This window comes from Tenrec ecaudatus, chromosome 7 (assembly GCF_050624435.1).
Source record: "Tenrec ecaudatus isolate mTenEca1 chromosome 7, mTenEca1.hap1, whole genome shotgun sequence".
NCBI classification, from domain to species: Eukaryota; Metazoa; Chordata; class Mammalia; order Afrosoricida; family Tenrecidae; genus Tenrec; species Tenrec ecaudatus.
Window position 1 is genome coordinate 72995773 of NC_134536.1, and position 5678 is coordinate 73001450.

The 5678-nt window shown below is 42.4% G+C and overlaps 1 pseudogene; it reads left to right on the forward strand.

The window, feature by feature from the left end:
* Nucleotides 1–1159: 1159 nt before the first annotated feature.
* Nucleotides 1160–1841, forward strand: LOC142452805 (poly(rC)-binding protein 2 pseudogene; annotated as a pseudogene).
* Nucleotides 1842–5678: the final 3837 nt, after the last annotated feature.

The window sequence follows — 5678 nt, forward strand, 5'->3', positions numbered from 1 at the left end:
GCAGCTTGAACTTCTTCCTTCAGCACCACTGGTTCTTGCTCATATGCTACCTCCTGAAAAGGTGGACTGTCAACTAGGTCTTTCTGGTACAGTCACTTTGTGTATTATTTCCACCTTCTTTTGGTGCTTCCTGAATCATTGCATCTTTTGTCCATAGAATTTTTCAAGATTTCAACGAGAAGTTTTGATGTTTTCTTGAGTTCTTTAGTTTAACATAAGCTAAGCATGCTCTTCCTTGTTGGTTTTCTGACTCTATATCCTTGAGCGTTTCATTATTAAATTTTGCTTTGTCTCCTTGAGCTGCCCTTTGAATTATGCCTATGATTAGTTACCATTCATTGAGTGCCTACAGTGTGCCATGTAGTATACATAATCTTATGCGATTTTCACACCAATGCTCAGAACTACATACTATTACGTGTCCCATTATATACATTTGGGATCCGGGACTGAGAAAGATAAAGCAATTTGTCCTTAGTGATCTTATTATCTTATCCATTATGTCAATGTTTCTCAATCTTTATGGTACATGCAAATCATTTTAGGTCTTGATAAAATGCATATTCTGATTTAGTAGGTCCTGAGTGAAATCTGAGGTTCTGTGTTTCTGAGAAGCTGCCAGGTGATGCCCATGCTGCTCAGTCACAAGCCACATGTCTTAATTATCAATCGCTGCTCTAACAAAACACCACAATCAGGTGACTTCAAGAAACAGAAATTCATTCTCTCACCATTTAGAAGGCTATCAGTTCAAAATCAGGGCACCAGCAAGAACACACTCCTGTGTGTCGCCTCTGGAGGAGGCCTTAGCGTGTCAGCGTCAACTCACTATTACCTTCTAGGTTTCCATGTGCCCTGGCATTACTTGTTCCTGGGTGTTGGAGTTTTCAGGGACCTCAGGCCCAAAAGAGGTGCTCACCTCCTGGCCCTTCTTCCTTAGACATGGTCAGATTCTTTTTCTATGTTTGCTCTCTCCTTTCATCGGCTGTAAGATAACCCTCTTGCAAGGCTGTCACAGCCAACTCTAATCCCACTTCTTGAAAATATAACAAAATGAAAGATATTTCTATCAGATCACACCATGGAGGAAACTACAAAATATTAGGAATCGTGGCATAGCCAAATTCACACAAAATTTTGGTGAGACATACTTCTATCCATGATGGTTCCTGCAAGTCAGTGTGGCTCTCTCATTGGGAAAGGTGGTTGCAAAAGCAGAGAAATTCGAGAGGGTACAGGGGCTCAGTCCAGGTGGCTGGAGATAAGCTTCCCAACTCAACTGAACAGGCCATCACTCTTGCTGGCATTCCGAAATCCATCATTGAGTGTGGCAAACAGATCTGCATGGTCATGTTGGAGCCCCCACCCTCACCCCAAGGGCGTGACTCTCCCGTACCGGCCCAGTTCTCCTGTCATATTTGCAGGTGGTCAGGCCTATCCCACTCAAGGACAGTATGCCATCCCACAGCCAGATCTGACCACGCTGCACGAGTTGGCAATGCAACAGCCTCATTTTCCTATGACACATGGCACTGCCGGATCCAGTGGCATTGACTCCAGCTCTCCAGAGGAGAAAGGCAGGTTTGGATACGTCTGCTCAGACAACTTCTCCTGAACTCACCACTCCAAATAATTTGATTGGCTGCATAATTGGGCGTCAAGGCGCCAAAATCAATGAGATCCATCAGATGTCTGGGGCGCAGATCAAAGTTGCGAGCCCAGTAGAAGGATCTACTGATAGGCAGGCTACCATGACTGGATCTGCTGCCAACATTAGCCGGGCTCAATATCTAATCAGTGTCAGGCTATTCTCGGAGACCGGTGGCAGGGGGAGCAGCTAGAACCATGCCATTCATCCATAACTCCTTTCTGTGCACACCACCACCCAGGATTCATCTGTGTAGTTTCTGAAGTCAGCAATTCCAGGCTTTAAGGAGTTTGTAATTTTCAGTTTATTTAGCATCCACTCGTGATTTTTAAAAAATAACTCGTGATTTTTTTTTTACTTAAGACGTTTTAATTCCTTTCTCTTTTCAGCTGAAATCCATATTTTGTTTTATAACCTTCTCCTGTTTTTTTGTTTTGTTTTGGTTCATGAAAATTTTTTCCTGTTTGTCATGGATATGTAAGAGTGGAATTTTGATACATTTCAGTTTAGTTCTGTAATGTCGGGAATTTTTCAAAAAAAATTAAAAGCTGGACTGGGGAAAAATATGCAGAGAAATTGGGAGAGAAGAATGGAAAGAAAACCACACGCTATACAGTCAGTCGATCTGTGTCTATATACCTACTTTGCCATCTGAGATAGTTAAGGTTTATTGTGCCAACCTGGCCGATAAACACATGTGGGGTTAATTGAAGGGTGGAGAGATAAATGGCTCGGTGAACCTCACCTTTCTAGTTCTTGGGTCTCTTGCTTTCTGATGGTCAGACCAGGGTGCAGCTGCCTTAGCCAGTTCCCTGCTTCAGCTGGAAAAGCTCACTTCCTGCAAGACATCCCTGAAGAGAACCCACATGGACCTACCCCGATGTAGCCCTGGGTGCTGAAGCAGCCACGTGGAGACCCCTGGCCAACGCTGAGATGCTTATACACTCACTGATTGAGTTTTCCTCCTGCAGTCGGCATCATTGTGTGTGTTTTGTGAGATGGAGGAAGACTTTATAGATTGGTGTCAGACATATGGGCTAATGTTGGACCTATGGGGCTTGGGCAGCACTGATTTGGGATGCTGAGCTAGGTACACTTACCCTTCATATAAAACTCTGTCTTATACATATGAGTTTCTGTGGATTTGTTTCCCTAGTTTACCCAGACTAACACCCCCATCTACTAGGTGCATGACTTTGGGCAAGTTCTTTAACTACTCTAGCTCTTCGTTTCCTCTCTCTGAATTGGGGGTGAAGATGCTGCCCGCGTACTGCTGTCATGGTGAGATCTGAGCACTTGGATAAAGAACATTGCTTCACTTCTCACTACCATCAATTCGAGCCCAACTCACAGAATCCCTATCAGACAGGGCAGATCTGTCCTTGGGGGTTTCCAGGAGTAGAAAGCCTTTCTTTGGCAGACTAGCTGATGGTTGCAAACTTCTGACCTTGTGGTTAGCAGCCCAACGCATGTCCTGCTACCATGGATTGGCAAATTGTGGCTAGAGAGCTATCTGCAGTACTTTGGGCCGGTACATATGGCTCAGAAGTGAAAATCAATATTTGTAAAGGATATTATTCAGAAAATGGTGATCTCATTTGTAAAAATATATTTATGGCTCTCTGATAATTTTTAATGGTTGTGAGAAATAGGATGCCTTCTTCCATCTCAAAAATTTACCGAGCCCTGCACTATGCCAATAGGGTTCCCTGGTTTGCTCAGATAGTATAACTAATCGGTATTTTTCCCACCACCATCATTTCCGAAAAGTGTCTAGCAGATTAAGAACCATGGCCATTGTTTTTTGCATTTCCTCCCTCTGTGGATCTGAGTTGGCCTGCTCTTTATTTTGACCAATGGATTGTGACAGAAAGACACTGTAAAATTATGAGTTCCAATGCTGAGATCTCCAGAGACGTCCTAGTTCTGCCATGAGACACCAGATAGGGAAGCCATATAGTCCACAGAGGAGAGGCCACATGGAGCGCCACCAGCTGGTTCCAGCACCAATCAAAAAACATGAGTGTTAAACCATCTTGGGTCTTATCATCCAACTGACCATGCCACTGAATGCAATATGATAAGAGGCCCAGATAAAACCAGCCAAGGAACCATCCAGCCAATCCACAGAATAACAAACAATAAGAATAAATAAGAAAAAGGAATAAGTAGTGTTATTTAAGCCATAAGTTATGAAACAATATTTTACACAGCAATAGCTTACCAAAACAAAAATCCATGAAGTGAAAATTAACAAAATGACCCTTTGGTGGTACAACATTGTGTGCCCTAAGATATAAATCATTGCAAATATGATTGCTCTTGATAAGTTCCTTTATTCTCTAATTGATATTGAGCACCTATCAGAGTCCAGGTAGAATGTTTAAGGCATAGCTTTGTGAACAATACACATTCTTGATTTAACAGAATTCAGTTAGCATCAGACAGGTAAAACAGGAGTGAGTCTTCAAGTACAAATCATGACAGGTGCTGGCACCTCTGCCATCTGGGAGTGGAGAGCCTCATTTTCTCCCACTGCGCCACTGTTGAGTTTGAACTGCTGATTCTGGCCAGCAGTTCACACTCCCCCTACAAGGCCAGCTGGGCTCCTTGGCAAGTGCTTGTAATAAAGAATAACAAAAGAGACATAACTTTAGCTGTCATGGGTTGTTCATGATCAGTGCTTAATCACTGAGTTCATTATCTAGTGCTGCTATCTAACAAGTATCACAGGTGGATGGCTGAAGGGTTTTACAAAACAGAGATTGGGATGGTAAAAGTCTGAATACAGAAAGTCAGTTCTCTTGGCTTTCTCTGTTGGTTCTACAAGAAATCCCTTGTCTCTTCAGCTTTTGCTTCAGATGTTCCTGTGTCTTGAGATCGAGTTGATCTAACTGCATCTCTGCTGTGCTTGCTTGCTTAATCACTTAGCAGAGATTGACTCAAAATATCCTCTACATGAATTCTGCCTCATTAACACACCAAAGGCAACCCCTTCTCAAATGGGATTATAATCACAGGTTGAGGTTTAAAATGCATATTTTAGAAGACACAACACAATTCTTAATGGACACAGAGCAGCTGTGAAATCAAGTTCTCTCCGAAGCATTTTATTCTAAAAGAAATGGTTACTGTTTAGTTTTCCAAATGTTGAAAGCATGAAGGAACTGCTGTTCTGTCCCTTTTTTTTCTCTTTCAAAGAGCAGATTTAAATAAACTGCCTACCGAGATGGGGAAAACAGATGGATTTTGAAAATTCAGCTCACACTGAATATAATTAACTTGGAAAAGGAGAGAAGTCCGTGACGCCTGAGATTATAGGTGCCAAGGAAACAGGCAAAGGGCTAACTTATTTTTAACACCAGAGTGGTCTCAGCAGTAAGGAAAATTCCAACCCGATTAGAATCTCAGAAGGTGAAAGAGCACACGAAGAGGGAAAAAATGAGGCTATTGGAGAGTAATTAACATTTTGACCCATTTGCCACTCTGAATAGGTGTTCACTGCTTATTAACAGAGTTTGGTCCTCTTGGGTCATTGCAAATGAGAAAGTCTTGTGAAAATCAGATTTGGGCATTGTTTACTGTCTGATTCTTAAAGCGGTATGCCTGAAGAGACTGTGTCTCAGTAAGGCACATCTTCAGCAGGAAGGGACTTTTCCTTCTGCACAGAAAGGGCCTGCCTACCAGATGGAGTGCTCTAGTATAATTGCACCAGACATAACAATGTGGCCCTGGGTTCGAAATAATACACTTAGGACCTTGAGGATGGTTATGCCCCAGGCCACCAGGATGAGACTTATAAGAGGGAGCTTCAAAAAGCTCATGGAAAATTTTAATGAAAGGATCATGGATTTTTCTCATGAACTTTTTGGAAGCCCCTGCATATATGACCTAGCATAAGAAGTCCTTGGAACTGGTGCTTACATAAGAAGCAGTCCAGAAATAAAATGACATTTTCCATTGGGCTAATCTGCTGCACAAGACCTCTTTAAGTGTTGAAGAGTAAAGATGTCACATTGGGAACAAATGC